Source organism: Alexandromys fortis, unplaced genomic scaffold, assembly GCF_014885135.2.
Source record: "Alexandromys fortis isolate MF-2015 unplaced genomic scaffold, M_Fortis_MF-2015_v1.1 scaffold_4, whole genome shotgun sequence".
Classification (NCBI taxonomy): Eukaryota; Metazoa; Chordata; class Mammalia; order Rodentia; family Cricetidae; genus Alexandromys; species Alexandromys fortis.
In genome coordinates, this window is record NW_026067944.1 from 1,247,824 (window position 1) to 1,267,907 (window position 20,084).

Genomic DNA, 20,084 nt, shown 5'->3' on the forward strand with positions numbered 1-20,084 from the left:
GTATAGAGAAAATAAAAGTATACTTCTTAAAAAAAAAGAAAAAAAAGAGACTGCCTTGGCCCTTTAATAGGACATAAAATTAGGTAGGCGGAGTAGACAGAACATTCACTGGGAGAACGAAGCTGAGTCAGGCGGTCGCCATGATTCTTCTACTCCAGCACTCCAGACAGACGCAGGTTAAGATCTTCCCTGGTAAGCCACCTCGTGGGCTACACAGATTATTAGAAATGGGTAGATCAATATGTAAGAGCTAGCCAATAAGAGGCTGAAACTAATGGGCCAAGCAGTGTTTAAAAGAATACAATTTCCGGGCTGGAGAGATGGCTCAGAGGTGAAGAGCATTGCCTGCTCTTCCAAAGGTCCTGAGTTCAATTCCCAGCAACCACATGGTGGCTCACAACCATCTGTAATGAGGTCTGGTGCCCTCTTTTGGCCTGCAGACATACACACAGGCAGAATATTGTATGCATAATAAATAAATATTTTAAAAAAATAGAATACAATTTCCGTGTAATTATATCGGGTAAAGCTAGCCGGGTGGCAGCAGAAAGCGGCCCGTCGCTTGTATTACAACAGGTCTGGGTTACATAAGACCCTGTGTAAAAAAAAATATAAATAAATACAATGAAGACAGCAGGCTCACCTGGAACAGCATGTTGTGATCCAACTAGCAGATTGTTCCAGTGGGTTCAGCGACTCCCTCTCCTTATATTTAACTTCACGCACTTTTTGTCGTCATCTACAGGCAGCACAGTAAAAACACTGCTTTGATGCTCCGAGTGCCTAAGGGCTTTCATCAGAGTGGTGCTGAAGCCTGGGAAGAAGGCAGCAGCTTCAGAAGACAGGGAAGGCATTGGGTCAAAGTCAGAGACCAAGAAGAGTAACTGGGTGCGAAGAGAAACCAGAAAAAGGCTGCAGGAGTGGGCCTTGTCCTGTACAAGGACAGTCCAGTCAGAAAGCCTCACTGAGCAGCCAATCTGCAACACGCAAGATATGCTCCTAGAAGGTAGATAGGTTTCGAGCCTGGGTCAAGAGGAAAAGTTGACGCTGGGGGAAGGAAGAATCACCATATTGTGTACCTCCATGAGACTCAATGCTGTGAGAACAAACTCCCCGCTGAACCGCAAGACCAGTGGGTACCGCTCCACTCGTCTGAGAAGCTGTGGTGGTGTGGCTCTGTTTTCCAGCCAGCGCCCACTCACAGCCTCCTATGGCATTAGTGAGGAAGGGCATGACAAGAAGGCAGGAGATTGTGACTGAGTTTGACTTCTTTGTCGTGGTAACTGACAATGTCCCCGGTGCAGACGGGTCTGATAAGACTGGAATACTGCTGCCAGTGTTGGCATGAAGCCTTTCCCAAGTTTCTGAAGGACTCGAGTTCCTGTAAGCCACATGTGCTGTGTAGGGATCTCACTGTGGCTCATGAAGAAATTGGCCTTTGTAACCCCCCCCCAAAAAAAAAAAAACAAAAGAATAAGACTTTGGAAAACTGCTTCAGAATTTACCACTGGTTGGCAACTTCCGGCATCTCTACTCCAATACTACCTATGCTTATACTTTTGTACTTACATGATGAATGTTTGTCCAAGAATGTTGATTGGTGCTATGTTAATTTTTGGTTGTCACACTCTCTTTTACTTGAATTGTGTGACAGCAAGATCTGTTCCAAAGCTTTGGTAGTAACCACTGTTCCGTCACCCCTTACCTGGCACTGGGACCCCCTCTTGAAGTACCTTTATGGTGTCTTCTTATCTCATCTTTAGGTATCCTTTAGGCCCAAGGCTTTTTTAAAAATTGTTTTTATTGAGCTATATATTTTTGTTTACTCCCCTCTCTTCCTCCTCTCTCCCTTTCTACCCTCTATTGTGATCCCCACACTCTCAATTTACTCAGAGATCTTGTCTTTTTCTTCTTTCCATGTAGATCCATGTATGTCTCTCTTAGGGTTCTTTTTGTTGTCTAGGTTCTCTGGGATTGTGGACTGTACATTGGTTTTTCTTTGCTTTATGTCTAACAGCCACTTATGAGTGAGTACATATGATATTTGTCTTTCTGGGTCTGAGTTACCTCACTCAATATGTTGTTTTCTAGATCCATCCATTCGCCTGCAAATTTCAAGATGTTACTATTTTTTACTCCATTGTGTAAATGTACCATATCTTCTTTATCCATTCTTCAGTTGAGGGGCTTCTCGCTGGTTTCCAGGTTCTGGCTATTACGAATAATGCTGCTATGAACATAGTTGAGCACATGTCCTTGTAGTATGATTGAACATCCCTTGGGTATATACCCAAAAGTGGTATTGCTGGGACTTGAGGTAGGTTGTTTCCTAATTTTCTGAGAAATCACTATACTGATATCCAAAGGGGCTGTACCAGTTTGCACTTCCACCAGCAATGCAGGAGTGTTCCCTTTACCCCACAACCTTTCCAGCATAAGTTGTCATCAGTGGTTTTGATCTTGGCCATTCTGACAAGTATAAGATGGTATCTCAAAGCTGTTTTGATTTGCATTTCTCTGATGGCTAGGTATGTCAAGTATTTCCTTAAGTGTTGTCATTTTAGATTCCTCTGTTGAGAATTCTCTGTTTAAGTCTGTACCCCATTTTTTAAAATTGGATTATCTGTTCTTTTGATGTCTTCTTTCTTGTGTTCTTTGTATATTTTGGAGATCAGTCATCTGTCCGATGTGGGGTTGGTGAAGATCTTTTTCCAATCTGTAGGCTGTCATTTTGTCTTGTTGACTGTGTCCTTTGCTTTACAGAAGCTTTTCAGTTTCAGGAGGTCACATTTATTAATTGCTGCTCTCAGTATCTGAACTACTGGGGTTCTATTTAGGAAGTGGTTTCCTGTGCCAATGGGTTCAAGTGTACTTCCCACTTTCTCTTCTATAAAGTTCAGTGTGGTTGGCTTTATGTTGAGGTCTGTGACTCATTTGGACTTGAGTTTTGTGCATGGTGATAGATATGGGTCTATTTTCATTCTTCTACATGTTGATATTCAGTTATGTCAGCACCATTTGTTAAATATGCTTTCTTTTTTCCATTTGATACTTTTTGCTTCTTTGTCAAAAATCAGCTGTTTGTAGGGTGTGGATTAATATCTGGGTCTCCAATTTGATTCCATTGGTCATCCTGTCTGTTCTTATGCCAATACCAGGCTGTTTTCAGCACTGTAGCTCTGTAGTAGAGTTTGAAGTCAGGGATGGTGATGCCTCCAGAAGTTCTTTTATTGTACAGGATTGTTTTGGTTATTTTGGGTTTTATGCTTTTTCATATGAAGTTGAGTATTGTTCTTTCGAAGTCTGTGAGGAATTTTGCTGGGATTTTGATTGGCATTGCATTAAATTTGTAGATTGCTTTTGGTAAGATTGCCATTTTTACTGTTAATTCTACCTACCCAAGAGCATGGGAGGTCTTTTCATTTTCTGGTGTCTTCTTTTATTTATTTCTTCAAAGATTTAAACTTCTTGTCATACTTGTTTCACTTGTTTGGTTAGAGTTGCCCCCAGATATTTTATGTTATTATGGAAGGGTATTGATTCTTTGATTTCTTCCCCAGCTCTTTTATCATCTGTGTACAGGAGGACTACTGTTTTTTGAGTTAATCTTGTATCCTGTTACGTTACTGAAAGTGTTCATGAGTTGTAGGAGTTCTCTGGTAGAATTTTTTGGGGTCACTTATGTAAACTATCATACCATCAGCAAATAGTAAGAGTTTGATTTCTTCTTTTTCAATTTGTGTCCCCTTGATCTCTTTTTGTTGTAATTGCTCTAGCTAGGACCTCAATTACTATATTGAATAGATATGGAGAGAGTGGACAACCTAGTCTCATTCCTGATTTAAGTGGGATCGCTTTGAACTTCTCTCCATTTAGTTTGATGTTGGCTGTTGGCTTGTTTTATATTGCCTTTATTATGTTTAGGTATATTCCTTGTTATCCCTGCTCTCTGCAAGACTTTTTTTTATCATAAAGTGATGTTGAACCATCCCTGCATCTCTGGGATGAAGCCTACTTGGTCATGATGGATGATTTTTTTGATGTGTTCTTGAATTCGGTTTGCCAGTATTTTTGAGTATTTTTACATCAACATTCATGGGTGATATTGGCCTGTAATTCTCTTGCTTAGTAGTGTCTTTGTGTGGTTTGGATATCAGGGTAATTGTAGCCTCATAAAAAAGGTTTGGCAATGTTACTTCTGTTTTTATCATGAGGAACAATTTGAGGAGTATTGGTATTAATTCTTCTTTGAAAATCTTGTAGAATTCTGCACTGTAACCATCTGGTCCCTGGCTTTTTTGGTTGGGACACTTTTGATGACTGTTTCTATTTCCTTAGAGGTTATAGGTTTATTTAATTTGCTTATCTAGTCTTGATTTAATTTTGGTAAGTGATATCCAGAAAATTGTCCATTCCCTTTAAGTTTTCCAATTTTGTGGAATACAGTTTTTTGAACTATGACCTGAAGATTCTCTGGATTTCCTCCCTGTCTGTTGTTATGTTCCCCTTTTCATTTCTGATTTTGTTAATTTTGATATTCTCTTTTTGCCTTTTGGTTAGTTTTGATAAAGGTTGTCTATTTTGTTGGTTTTGTTCAAGAACCAACTCTTTGTCTCATTGATTTTTTGTATTGTTTCTATTTTGTTGATTTTACTTCTCAATTTGATTATTTCCTGTCATCTAGACTTCCTGGGTGAGTTCACTTCTTTTTGTTCTAGAGTTTTTAGGTGTTCTGTTAAATCACTAGTATGGGATTTTTTTCCCCAGCATTTCTATGTAGGCATTTAATGCTATGAACTTTTCTCTTAACACACTTTCATTGTGTCCCATAAGTATGGGTATGTTATGTGGTCATGAATATTAGGAAGTCTTTAATTTCTTCCTTTATTTCTTCCTTGACCTATTGGTTATTCAGGTGAGCATTGTTCAATGGACGTGTGTTTGTGCATTTTCTGAAATTAGTGTTGTTGTAGAATTCCAACTTTAAAACAAGGAGATCTGATAAGATATATGGGGTTATTCCAATTTTTTTCTATCTGTTGAGGTTTGCTTTGTTACCAAGCATTTGGACAATTTTTGAGAAGGTTACACGAGGTGCTGAAAAGAAGATATATTCTCTTATGTTTGGATGGAATGTCCTAGAGATGTCTGATAAGTCTATTCGAGATATAACATGTTATTTCCCTTATTTCTTTATTAACTTTTTCTCTGGAAGACCTGTCCAGTGATGAGAGTGGGGTGTTGAAGTCTCCCACTATTAGTGTGTGGGGTTAATGTGTGATTTAATAAGCTTTAGAAGTGTTTCTTTTACATATGAGGGTGCCCTTATATTTGGGGCATAGACATTCAGAATTGAGATTTCTTCTTGCTGGATTTTTCCTGTGACAAATATGAAATGCCCTTCTTTGTCTATTTGGATTGATTTTAGTTTGAAGTCTATTTTGTTGGATATTGGGACAACTACACCAGCTTATTTCTTATGTCCATTTGATTAGAAAATGTTTCCCCAACCCTTTATTCTGTGGTGATGTCTGTCTTTGAGGTTGAGGTGTGTTTCTTGTATTCAGCAGAAGAATGGATTGTGTTTTCATATACAATCTGTTGGCCTGTGTCTTTTTACAGGTGAGTTGAGTACATTTATATTAAGGGATATTTATGACCAGTGATTGCTAGTTCCTGTTATCTTAGTTTTCATTGTTGGTGATGTTATTGTGTGTGTGTTGCCCTTATTTGAGATTTCCTGCTATGAGATCATGTATTGTCTAGATTTGTGTGTGTGTGTGTATGTGTGTGTGTGTGTGTGTGTGTGTGTGTGTGTGTAGCTAACTTTTTGGGCTGGAGTTTTTCTTCTAGTACTTTGTATAGGGCTAGGTTTCTGGCTAGGTATTGTTGAAATGATTCAGTCATGGACTATCTTGCTTTGACCATCTATGGTGATTGAAAGTTTTGCTGGGTATTGTAGTCTGGGATGGCATCCATGGTCTCTTAATGTCTGCATAATCCTTGATCAAGAAATTTTGGCATTCATTGTTTCCATTGAGAAGTCAGTTGTAATTCTGATAGGTCTGCCTTTATATGTTCCTTGGTGTTTTTCCTTTGCAGCTCTTAATATTCTTCTGTATGTTTAGTGTATTGATTATTATGTGGTGATGGGATTTTTTTTCCAATCCAGTCTATTTGGTGTTCTGTAAGCTTCTTGTGTTTTCATAGGCATGTCCTTTTTCAGGTTGGGGAAGTTTTCTTCTATGATTTTGTTGAATATATTTTCTGTACCTTTGAGTTGGAGTTTTCCCTCTCCTATCCCTATTATTTTGAGGTTTGGTCTTTTCATGGTGTACCGTATTTCCTGGATATTTTGTGTTAAGCTTTTGTTAGATTTAATATTTTCTTTGACTGATGAATCTATTTTCTCTATCATATCCTCAATGCCTGAGATTCTCTCTTTCATCTCTTGTATTCTGCTGTTTATGGTTTCATTTTTGGTTCCTGATCATTTATCCATATTTTTCATTTCCAGAGTTCCCTCTGTGTATGTTTTCTTTATTCTCTCTATTTTAGTTTTCAATTCTTGAATCATTTCTTTTACCTGTTTGATTGCCTTGTCTTGGTTTTCTTTAAGGGATTTGTTGATTTCTTCCACTTTTTTTTTTGTTTTTCTTTTCCTCTATTTCTTTAAGGAAATTTTTTATTTCCTCTTTAAGGGCCTCAATTATTTTCCTAAAGTTATTTTTAAGGTTTTTTTTTTTGTTCTGCTTCACCTATATTGAAGTGTTCAAGTCTTGCTATTGTAGAGTCACTAGTTTTGGTGGTGTTGTGTTGCTCTTTGTGCCGTTGAGTGTGTTCTTACCTCATTGTTACCCATATTTTCCTCCAATTGGTGTAGTAGGGGCTGTGTGTCCAGTGATCATTCTTTCACGTGCCAGTGTGTTCAAGACTCGTCTGGCTGCTTCTTATGAGTCAGGCCACAGTTCCAGACACTCTGTGCTCCCAGAGGTAGCTTGACACTCCCAGGTGTCTTAGGCCTGCCTGACACTTTGGAAGGTTGGCTTTTATTTTTGTAAGTCTTCCTGCTCAGCTTTATACATTAAAGCAAACATCTGATTTCTTTTGAACAATTCAAGTAAAAATAGAAGTCCCACTTTTTAAAAAAAGAAAGAAAAAAAGAAAGAGGAAAGAAAAAGAAAAGATGGATCTGGTACCTTTTTTTCCCTGCAGGTGGTAGGCAAGGCTAGAAAGCAATTCAGCCTCTCTAAGGAAAGAACCACAAAATACATCACACGTGGAAAAAAACCGTGAATGTATGTGAGAACACAGAAGCTTTTATTAGGACCCCAGTTTTTAGTTCTAGTCAGTGCCCAGAGCAACCAGTGAGGCAAAACTTTACAGCTAACTGTTGCAAGGAGCAGGCCTGCTTGTTCGTCCCAGCCCTCCCTACCCCGCACTACCTCAGCCCCTGAAATAACCAAACAGAAACTGTATTAATTAAAACACTACTTGGCCATTAGCTATAACTTCTTATTGGCTAACTCTTATACATTAGTTTAACCCATCTCCATTAATCTGTGTATCACCACGTAACAGTGGCTTACTGGAGATTCTAACCCATGACCATCTCAGGTGGAGGATCCATGGCTTCTCCCTTGCTCTGTTTTCTTCCTCCCAGCATTCAGTTCTATCTTCTCCGCCTACCTAAGTTCTGCCCTATCAACTAGGCCAAGGCAGTGTCTTTATTCATTAACCAATGAAAGCAACACACAAACAGAAGGACCTCCCACACCAGCTAACAACTAAAGGGGTTTGTTTATTTACTTACTTATGTATACCAGGCTGGCCTGTCTAGCCAAGGTCGGTTGGCCTTGGTCTCTCCATCTTCTTGCTCCCAGTTCCCAAGTGCTGAGGTTACAGGTGTGCCTATAAACTCTTTTTCCTCTTTTTGAAACACCACTGTTTTCCTGACAAAGTCATTTTTTTATCTTTTTTTTTTAAATTGTAGTTTTGTTCTCTACCTCTTGAGTGCTGGGATTAAAGGCAATACCACGCCCAGGTTTGACCTTGAATCTGAGCTTTGTGCTCGAGGCAAGCACTGACTGAGCCACATCTCTAGCTCTAAGACACTTTTAATCTCAACCCTGGGAAGGTAGAGGAAGAAAGATCTCTGCGAGTTTGAAGTTAACCTGGTCTATATATCAAGTTCTAGGTCAGCCATGTCCATATAGTGAGGCCCAGTCTCAAAAGACCAAACCCAAACAACCAAAGAAGCCACAATGAAAGGAAGCAGCATTCATGCCAACATTGAGCTGCTTGGCAGACAGGTACAAGTGGTCTCTAACCTGAAAGCATGACTTTTGATGCTTAAGGAGCAGGGGCACTAATACCTGGACAAATAGGAGACAGCCAAAACTCCTCTCTGAATAGAAGAAAGTGAGGAGGAGAGATACAAGGAACGTAAGCAGATCTGCCTGATGAAGATCCACAATAACAGATCCTTCAGTGAATTTTGGAGTTTACACTGATGCTGCCCAGATCATCCGAGCTTGTTAGTGCAAAAAACTGGCCTTGGTGATGATCATATGCTGAGGGAACCTAGTAGGAGCAAATGCTGGAGAGAGACCATGGATGCAGGCTATACAGACTTTACACAACCCCAAATCAGACAGACAGACAGACAGACACACGCACACATGCATCTGCCTGCACAATGATTGTGGGGGATGTCACGGCGCAGAAACGTGAAGATTCCATGACTTGAGATGCTGAGGTGACTGGACCTGGCTGCAGCTGGACCAGCTGGTTTTATCGGTACAAGGATAAAGCCTGCTTAAGGGTGGTGAGGGGTTTAAGACTAGCATGAGGTGCGAGTTCCCTTCAGTCATTAGTGACGATTAAAACTGAAACACCTCAGGTGTTGAGGCACCTGGTGAAGGACTTTATGTCAGCATCAAGGGTTGTCTCAGACTGTTTTGAGAGCAGACTTTCCGGAATGTCTGGTGAGGGATAGCATATGTAAGACAGGAGACAAAAGATGAGATGTGGTATCTGCTGAGATGCCTGGAGAAGGATAGCTTACCTTAGAGCCCAAAGTGGAGGAAAACGTGGGGATCTTTTTTTATTTCATCCACAGTGTGTGCACTGTGTCCTTCAGGACAGGAAAGCCTTCTGTGGGGTCTTAGAGAAGCCAGTACGGCAGAACTATTTGCTTAGTACAGTTATGCATTTTGTCGACTTGCATGTCTGTGCAACACATGTGTGCCTGGTGCCCAATGAGACCAGAAGAGGGCATCAGATCCTCTGGAACTGCTGTGTAAGTGCTGGGAACCAAAGGTTGGTCCTCTGAAAGAGCAGGGCTTGGCCACTGTTCTGGTCCTGTGAAGTATCTTGTCAGCTGGCTGCCAGTGCTCTGAGCCACCTCTCCAGCCCCATCACTTACATTTTCAGAGTGGTTTTGGGAGCCAGATCCACATGGTGGCACACACCTGTAATCCTGGTACTTGAGAAATGGAGACGTAGAAGGATGAGGAGCCCAAGATCATTCTCAGCTACACAATGAGTCTGAGGCTTGCTGATCTCAAAGAATAACAGCATACACACTCACATACACACCATACAACAACAACAACAACAACAACAACAACAACAACAAACAGAACCCCAAGAGTTTGGATTGAGAAAAAGGCACCATTCTTCATATGTTCCCCATTTCCCCGTGCCACACAACCCTCGTCCCTACCACGCTGATCTCTTTGTCACAGCTGATGTGTTCGAGGGTATTCATTATTTGTTTACTTTTACAACCAAGCTCATGTGTCCCAGGCTGGTCTGAAACTCACTTCAGAGATGATCTCAAGCTTCTAATCCTCCTGCCTCTACCTCCCAAATGCTAGGTTACAGCTGTGCACCAACAGACACACTTCTGGGAATTGGGTTTTAATTTCTTTTCTTTTCTCTTCTTAAAAAAATTATTTATGTATGCAGTGTTCTGCCTGCATATATGCCTGCACACCAGAAGAGGGCACCAGATCTCATTGTAGATGAAGGTGAGCCACCATGTGGTTGCTGGAAATTGAACTCAGGACCTCTGGAAGAGCAGCCAGTGCTCATAACCTCTGAGCCATCTCTCCAGTCCCCTCTATTCCTTCTTTTGAGACATGGTTTCTCTGTGTAACCCTAGCTGACCTGGAATTCACCCTGTAGACCAGGCTGGCCTGCCTCTGCCTCCTGAGCGTGGGGAGGCACGCACAACTGTGCCAAGCCTGGACAGTTTTTGTTCTGTTTTGAAGTGCTGAAGATCAGACTGGAGGTATTGTATACATTAGGTAACCTATAACCGGTAGCCAAGATTTCTAATTTTTATATTATTTTTGTTCCATGCTAAAAGTTAAGCCCAAGGCTTTGTACCTGCTAGACAAAAAACCCTACCACTGAGCCATATATAGTCCTAGGTCTAATCAAGTCCTAAAGTTTCTTTTGGCCTGGCACGGTGGTAGTGAGTGCCCGTAATTCCAGCACTCATTCTCATATACTTGAGAGGTTCAGGCTAGTCTGGGCTGTCTGAGACACTGAATCAGGCACAAAACAAAGCAAGTGGTGCAGCCTTTAGTCTAGCACTCGGAAGGCAGAGAGGTAGATCGTGGAGTCTGAGGCTAGCTTAGTCTGTAGAGCATGTCCGGGGACAGCCAGGGCTACATGGAGAAACCCTCTCCGGGGCGGGGGGAAGGAGGGGACATTTTATTTATTTAGTGTGTGTGTGTGGGGGGGTGTATGAGTGTGCAGATGAGAGGGCCTATGAATACACATGAGGCTTCTTGCTTGAGATGGGCTCTCTTCCTGAGCCTGAAGTTTGCTGGTGGGTAAACTTTTGGGATCTGTCTTTGGTTCCCCAGTGCTGGAGTTACAGGCATACATGAAGCCATGCCCAGATTTTTAGGTGGACTTGGGAGATTCAATTTCAGGTCCTTCTGCTTGCAAAGCAAGGGTGCCTACCCTGTGAACCATCTCCCCAGGCCCCACCATTTTATTTTATAATCAAAGGTATATCAAACATTCTCAGGCAAAAATATCCCAGGTGAGAGGGAGCTGGTAAAGTCCAGACGCCCCTGTACAGAACCACGTGCTTAAAGGAAAGTGAGGAGCCCTGCTCAGTCCCCAGGGTCACCTTGAAGAAGTCATCTTGTGTTTCTCAGAGTCACACAACCAATGCAAAGTATAAAGGCGAGCTTCATGCTTCTGAAGACCTGGCAGCAGCCGCAGGGCAGACTGGCATCAAACGAAGACCATTTTACAAACGTGCAGAGATTTGCGTTAGAAATCGCAGGTGAAAAATATTGCTATTCTTTGGCGCAACCGTCTTTTCTCCCTGGACAGGGCTTTTATCTCTACGCCTCGGCCAGGGAAAGGCAGAGAGTTTCAATCTGTGCAGAAGGAAAATGAGGGCAGATTTGCACATGGTCCAGCTCCAGAAGTGCTCCGAATTTTGCTTTGTTTAGGTCCTTGGCACAGGTGGTAAAATGAACAGCAAGTGTGGGGGAAGTGGGCCCCCAGAGCTGCGTCGAAACTGCTAGAAGATGCAAATTGATAAATAAACATTAAAACAATGAGGTAATCCTTTCACAAAGGACAAATTGCTAATCTAACCTCAACGCCAGGAAGACCGCCTCCGTGGAACAAAGGCAGCTTTCAGAGCCTCAGTTTTATTTGTAAACTGGCAGCAGCCGGTTAGTTAAATGGATTTAGTCTCACCTGCCTCCAAGGGGGAAAGCGGGCGGCAGGTAATCCTCTCTTGCTTCAAACGTCTCAGGAAATCGGTCACCTGATCTGACCAGGAAAGGCCTTGGAAACTGGGCCAGATTTTAGCCACTTTAGGGAAACAGCCAACCTGTTCCTCAACAATAGGTCCAGTGTGTGAGGGGAAGGGGCTGGGAGGGGCAAGCCTTCCCGGCTTAGACTAAAGAGAGGCCTTCAGTATCTGAAAGGGCCTTCTTTTGGGAAAGGGGTTGAAGGCGACTCCTCCAGTGACTCCCCAAGGACAAGGTGTCTGTCACCCGGGTTCCTTGCTGTGGGGACGCTAGGCCTTCCCTGTAGGCTCTTGCTTGTTCCCCGACTCCTCACCTCCTCACCAGGGCTGGTACTCCTCCCAAGGTGTGAGAGGAAGGGACAGAGAGACTGGCAAGGAGGTGACTGACACTCACACAGCTGGCCTTGTCAAAAAGTTAATCACCTCAGCCACCAGATAAGTCCCAGGCTCTGTGACCTTTGGCCTCCTTTACTCTGTGACTGGCCACCCATCACCCTACTTCCTCCAAGTGGAAAATCAAGGTGTTCTGGTGGGGTGAAGGGCAAGGCGGCTCCACAAGGGTTGTCCAGGGCTGTATTTCTGTGCAGTAACCAGCCCTATTCAGTCGAACCCTGCTGGGGTTCAAATGCAGTCACAGTTTGGGTCTCTGGAAGGTGTAAGAACCCAAAGCTGGGCCCAGAGAGGTGGCTTACTTGTCAAAGGTGTTTGCTGCTGACCTGGGTTCAAGTCTCTGGGACCCACATAGTGGAAGAAGAGAATTGACTCCTGAAAGTTGTTTGTTGTCCTCTCTTCTCTGTGCACATGTGTGTGTCCACACACACACACACACACACACACACACACACACACACACACACAGAGAAAGCAATGTCTTTTTCTGTACCCTTGTCTGTACCTATGCCTCAGGACACAAACTCTCAGTCCCTAACTATCTGACTGACGGGCTAGAAATCTCCAAGACAACTCCAAGGTCTCCCAGGGTGAGTAGCTGAGCTGGTGTTTGTCTTGCCTGGTTTGGTCCTGTTCCCTCTGAGAGGGGCACTCTCCTTGCTCCTGACGACTTGGGGGAAGCGTCTCTGTGTTCCCTTGTGCCACCTTGGATAACTTCTCTGACAATAGCAGCAGCCCTGTGTTGTCCCACGCATTCTTGAAACTGCTCTCATCCTGGACCTCGGTGTGCGCGCAGCCACACGCTCGTCTCCATCCTAGTGACCTCCTGTCTGGGATCCTGTCTCTCCCTGGCTTGTCCAATCCTTCACTCTGTGAGCTCTTCTCAAGCCCCTTCTGCTGGGTCCTGTGTGGGAAGTTCCTCTGCGGTGGCTCCTAGGCGTCCTTCAGAACCTCCTAGAACTTCCTCTGGGGTATTGCCTCTGCATCAGCCTCTGGGCCAAATACACCACCCCTCATTGTCTCCTTCATTCCACTCCTCTACTCTCTCTAAAGCCTCAACTTTTATGCATTTATCCACTCACTGCATGTGTGTACAGTTTGCGTTTTCTCTACCACTCCCTACCTTATTTTAGGGGTCACAGGTGCACATGGACATGCCCAGCTTCTACATGGGAGCAGGGGATTTGAAATCGGCTCTTTTGACTTTCACAGTTACTGAGTCATCTCCCTAGCTTCTTATTGATTGATTGATTGATTGATTTCAGACCTATTTATTCACATAGCCCGGGCTGGCCTTGAACTTGCTTCATAGCTGAGGATGACTCTGCATGTCTGGCTCTCCTGTCTTCATCTCCAGAGTGCTGGGATTGCAGGCACACACCAATATGCTTGACTTATGGATCCCAGGGTTTCATGCGTCTTAATGCATGCTAACTGAGTTATAGCCCCAGCCTGAAAGTTTTGATTAACTTATACTTGTATAGACTTACCGATCTTCCTTTCAGTTTTAACCCCATGATAGAGATCATGTCTACACTGTTTGGAAGCCGCACTTTGCCTGGCACACAGTAAATGCTGTCAATATTTTTTTTTTAAAGTGAAACATAGCAGCCATTTTATAGAGGAGGAGATGGGGCTTAGTAAGGCCAAGAAAATTCCTTAAGGTCACAGTTGGTGTCCTTTGGGAGATTAGAACTCAAATCTCTCTGACCTCAAGCCTAGACACCCACATCCCTCCAGCATTGTTCCCACTATCAGTTTCGTACTCAAGCATGTGGGAGCTTCCCATTGTGCATTGTGCCTGCTCTGAAATCTTGTCTGATTTTCAGGACTAGAATCCGATGTCCCTCAGGTGTCTGTTACTCTTTACCACAGAATTTAAGATTTAGTGCAGGCCAGACTGAGTCCTGAACACTTCCATTGTCTCTGAGCTTGCTCAGGAGCAAGGAGTGCTTGCTCTGGATCCTCATCCTGGATTTGAATTCTACTCTCACCAGGCCCTAGTGCCCTCCCTCTTTTGTCTTCATTTAAACCTGAGGAGCTCCCCAAACTTTAACCCAATTAACAGTCTCATGCAAAAATGTGCGGGATTTTAGAATGTGGTGCAAATGTTAGACTCAAGGCGGAGGTAACAGGTAATTTCTGAATCGCTTGTCTTGACTCTGTTGCAGAGGCTAATCTCACCCTTTTAATTGCCATGGGATCACTGGGAATTGAAAATCAAAACCAAATCAATGTCACTGTATACCTACTAGGATGCTCATGACGACAGCAGACACATAACCTAGATATTAGGATCCAGTCATGACGACAGCGGAAACATAACCTAGATATTAGGGTCCGGTCATGACGACAGCGGAAACATGGATAGAGAACAACGGACTGGGGGGGGGGGTGTAGATGAATCAGAACCCTTGAAGTTGCTAGTGGGAGTATAAAGTGGGCAGTCACTGTGAAAACCAGTATGACCACTTTTCAAACAATTGAAACACAGAACTAGCATTTGTTCTAGCAGTCTATGTATATACTCAGAATAGTTTTTTTTTTTTTTTTTTTTTTTTAAAGAAAGAGAAAGCACGTTTAAAAGGGGATCACTTCCAATAGCTGAAAGGGGGAAGCAACCCGAATTCATCCACAGATGAATGAACTAGGAGGTGTATGTGTGTGCTTGTGATGGAGTATTACTAAGTACTGCAAAGGAATGAAACATGGTACATAGATAAAGCCTCTAACATCATGTTAACTAAAACAGCCACAAAGTAACTGCTGTTCTGAGTTCATGCACGAGATCCCTAGACTAGGCAAATTCAGAGACAGAAAGTAAACCTAAAGCTTCCCAGGAGCTTGGGGGAAATTATTACTTAATGGCTACATAGTTTCAGTTTGATATTAGGAAGAATTCTGGAGAATGACGATAGTTGTCACCAATGATGAAGAGCACGTGCAATGCAACTGCTACTGATGCCACTGGTTTGTATCAAAAACTGGTGAATTTTGTGTTCAACAAATACATTTCAAATGAAAAAGATTTAATTTATTATTTATTTTATATACATGTGTCTGTGTTTGTTTGTATGTGCATCAAGTCCATGCAGGTCCCTGAGGAGGCCAGAAGAGGGCATCAAATTCCCTAGAGCTGGAATTACAGGTGGTTGAGAATTGCCCCACATGGGTGCTGGGAACTGAATCTGGGCCCTCTGCTCTGAACCACTGAGCAGCCCATGTTCAGTAGAGTTTACTACAATAAAAAAAAGGGAGCCACATACACACACACACACACACACACACACACACACACACACACAAAGTAGGGTCTCATATAGCCAAGGCAAGTCTCAAACTCGCTATACAGCTGAGGATGACCTTGAATGTCTATTCTCCTGACTCCCAGGTTTGATGAGTCCAAGCCTGCACCACAACACCTTGTTTTAAGTGTTGCTGGGATGGTAGCCAGGGCTCTGTGTGTGCTGGACAAGCGCTTACCAATGAGCTACATCCCAGCCCCAGCCACAATATTTTGCATATTATTACATACCTCTAATAATAGAAACGTTCGTGCAATCTGAGGACAAATACTGTTGGGATATACCTGTCTGTAGCACCCCGTGGTGCTTAGATTTGACTTGAAGACACTATGTAGCCAACTTAATCTGCAGACATTTCCTTGCCTCAGCCTCCAAAGTGCTGGGATTACAGGGATGCACCACCACATGGGGCTTACTTACTAGTTTCCCAAGGCTTTTCTTGTTGGGTGTGGTGGTGCAGGCCTTTAATCCCATCACTCAAGAATTAGAGAGAGGCTGATCTCTGTGAGTTCAAGGTCGGCCTGATCTACAGCTAGAGTTCCAGACCAGCCAAAACTACATATTGAGAGACACTATCTCCATCCTAATGTTTTTTCTTTGCTCTCAGAAAGCATTTCCTTTCCCCGGCCTTGTAAAAAGTGTTACGAATAGGAGAATGCCATGGATCAAACATGCTGTCTCCCTTCTGACTATGCTGTTTGGTCATGTGCTGTGATCTTCCAAACACATTTAGGAGACGTCACACGGAATTGACTCAGTCTGCACTGGATGCCTGACCTTGAACCAATCACTGCACCCAAGGGGATGAAACAATTGAATGCCTTGGATCACAAATTGATCTGAAAGTGGAAAAATCCACCCCAAATTTCATGCCTAGAAGTGAGTGTTATTAAGATCAGCTGTGTGGAGCATGTCTTCAATGCCAGCACTCAGTAGGAGGAGGCAGGAGGATCTCTGTGAGTTCAAGGTCAGCCTAGTCTACAGATTGAGTTCCAGGACAGCCGGAGCTTCACAGGGAAACCCTGTCTCAAAAAAACAAAATGAGAGAGAGAGAGAGAGAGAGAGAGAGAGAGAGAGAGAGAGAGAGAGAGAGAGAGAGAGCGTCACCAATGTGCATCAGCAGGGACTAGATGGAAAACCATCTTCTTTTGAGGCCCAGGCTGGATTTGAACCTCCTATGTAGGAGAGGCAGCACATCATATGATGTTACACGGTACTGGGGACCAAACCCAGGGCTTCACATATGCCAGACAGGCACTCAACCACTGGCTATGTCCCCAGCTGTGGTTGTTTGAATGAGGAACATCCTCATCGTTTTGGACATTTGAGTATTTGCTCCCATTGGTGGAGCTATTTGAAGAGGGTTAGGCGAAGCCTTGCTGGAGGAAGTGTGTCACTAGAGGTGACTTTAAGAGAGAAAAATCCTCCTGTGATTTTCGGTTCAAGATGCGAGCTCTCAGCTTCCTGCTCCTGGCACCACGCCTGCCACCTGCTGTCCCCAGTAAGATTGTGGTGTTTCATCAACAGGAAAAGTAGCTAATACACCCACCTTCATTACTATTCTTGTTTCTAAAGGATTATTTATTTCACTTTATGTATATGAATATTTGCATAAACATATGCCTGTGTGCCACGTGTGCCTGGTGCCTGGAGGGACCCCAGAACTGCAGCTACCCAGGGTTGTGAGTCACCACATGAGTGGAAGGAGTTGAACTGGGTTCTCTGTAAGAGCAGCCAGTGCTCTTAACCACTGAGCTATTCCTGCCACCCCCCTTTCTAGGGGAACGTCTCCTACAGCCTGTGCTCTCTCATCTCTGCTGGGATCTGAATTTGGCATTCTCCCAACTTTGTGTGTTACAACTATTTCCCCTGAGACAGTGTGGGACAGAGTCGCCCAGAGAGTCCTCAGGCAGGAACTGGACCAGGAGAATTCACCCTCATGAGGGTTTAGTTCTCTGCAAGAGAGGCCAGGTGAACTCCCTTGACCATTTCTACCTTGTTAGAACACAAAGCAGGTCAGAGTTAAACTTCAGAGTTAAAGTTAAATTTCTAAAATTTATATTTGAGACAATGTCTCAGTATGTAGCTCAGTCTATGCTGGATCTTGATAAGTAATCCAGCCTGGCCTTCAATTCCTGGTTTTCCTGCCTCAGCTACATTATAAGTGTATGCCACCCCTAGGAAGGTGATTTCCATGGCAACCTAAAGGGATTAAGAAACCTCTTTTAGGAACAGGGAGCTGCCACGGTGTGGTGAAGCGTGGCTGTGCAACCACCAGGATCTGAGTTTTACTCTCCAGAACCCATGTAGAGTCAAGGACACGTTGCCTGTGATGCCAGCACCCAGGGAGATGGTAGGAGACAGCCATGGGGGAATCTCCAGAAGGGAGACAGCCAGCCAACCATGGTGAAGAAGAGGCCCCAGCTCAGGGGAAAGGCTAAAAGCCAACGCTGTCTTCTTACTACCGTGAATGCACTGTGGAGCTTGTGCACCTATGCTTGCTCACAGAAGTGCGAACACACACTCAACGATTCGTATGTGCATGCGTGTGTGAGAAACCCCATTTAAAGGGCAGCTATTGCCTGAAATCGTCCCTGGTTCAGTTCAGCGCTGGCCCTAGCCATAGATCCACATTCTTCAACTGTTTGTGCAGTGAGTTTTAGGTGAAGGTTTAGGTCATGGCTGGCCTGGAGCCAACTCTCTCTTCTCCATGAAGGTGGTGATGGGAACAGTGCTCCCGTTCATCTGACATCAGTGGAGCTGGAAAGCATGCATGGGCGTCAGTCGGACCCACCACCCGGGCCTCCGTGGGTCTTCCACCCCTGAGCCCCAATTCCATGAAGTGATCTTGCACACATCAGCAGAGAGAAGAGGAGACGTGTGAGGGAAAGCTATGTGCACACAGCCAGCAGATGAATAGGTATTGCCAGTTTCAGCTGAGCTCTGGGGACCAGATCAGGAGGGAAGCGGAAGAGGGGACCATTTTTAAACCTCCCATCCACAGGTGGTAACATGACTGGAGGGAATAAAAATGGAGATGCTTGATGATTTCCCACACTTTTACAGGGTGTTCCAAGCCTGTCTGTCATGTGCAAGTACCCAAGATCCCAGGATCACATCACCTCTGAAGATGGGCATCCTACTGTTACTATTTCTTTTTATTTTATGTTTTGTAGGGAACATTGTCTCATTCTGTAGTTCAGGTTGGCTTGGAACTTACCGTGTAGACCAGTCTAGTCTCCCTCAAATTCACAGTAATTCTCCTGCCTCGTCTTTGCGTGTGCTGTGATGACAGCTGTGAGCCATGTTGCCTATCATCACCCCGGAAATGGGTATGAGAAAGACGCGGCGTTCCTTTGCCACTGCCATCTCTCACACTCAGGACACAAGACTGCTTTACACTCTGTAGTTCATATTCCCTGTCACATGAGACTCAACTGTGTGTCCTGAGAGGAAAGCACCAACGAGGAGGCTGGTGGATGGATTGCACCATGTTCTAGATCTCAATCTAGGGGTTGCGACCCCTTTGAGGGTCGAATGACGCTTTTACAGTGGTTGTATATCAGATATCCTACATATTAGATATTTATGTTATGATTCATAACAGTAGCAGAATTACAATTATGAAGTAGCAATGAAAATAATTGTATGGTTGGAGTCACAGTATTAAAGGGTCACAGAATTAGGAAGGCTGAGAGCCACTGCTCTAGGAAGAGAAGTACATTTGTGTTTGTATTAGTTTCTTGTTGCTGCTGTAACAAATTGGAAGTCACAAACTCAGTTGCTGAGAACATGGCTTCCTCAGCTTCCCCACCTGTAGAAGGTACCTGCATCCCTGGGCTCCTAGTATCCACTAAGGTCAGCATCGTCAGGCCTCTTTCTGTCTCTGTGGCTTTGTCTTGGATTTTGGATCTCTGTTCTCCATCATCATTTCTCCTTTTCTGATTTTGCCCTTTGGACTCATCCTGCAGAGATTGCTTGTGAATCCATTGGTCCCAGGTGATCTAGGACATTTCCAGTTAGGGTCATTTGCCAAGTGCCTTTGTATTCACTGAGTTCAGAAACTAGACTGTCCAGGTCATCAGGGGGTTCTACCACAGCCGTTTCCTCTTTTAACTAATCATTTTTGTTCCTTTAAAATTTACTTAGGAGCTGGGGAGATGGATCAGCACTTAAGGGCACCGACTGCTCTTCCAGAGGACCAGGGTCTGGTTCCCAGCACATACAGAACCTTACAACTTCAGCTCCAGGAGGCCAACATTTTCTTTTGGCCTCCACAGGCACCAGGCACACAGGGGATACTCATACACACATGCAGACAAAACAGTCATATACACATAAAATAAGAAACAAACTTTTTTGGAAAAAAAAAATAAGTTGTTTAGTCAGACATAAGAACTCATGCCAGTATCCCAGCCTTTGAGAGGGGAGGCAGGAAGATGGCTCCAAGTACAGGAGTTGGAGGCAGCCTGGGCTACAAAATGAGTTCCAGGCCAGCCTAAGTTACAATGAGACCTTGCCTCAAAAAACCCGAATCAATGAACACAGTAAATAATTAGCTTCTTATTTTACTCCTAAGAGAACATATTCAGAGGGTT

At 43.7% G+C, this 20,084-nt stretch overlaps 1 pseudogene; it reads left to right on the forward strand.

Annotated features, from left to right (window-relative positions):
• LOC126505818 (DNA-(apurinic or apyrimidinic site) endonuclease-like) overlaps positions 1-11,558 on the forward strand; it is a 37,909-nt pseudogene extending 26,351 nt beyond the window's left edge.
• Positions 11,559-20,084: the final 8,526 nt, after the last annotated feature.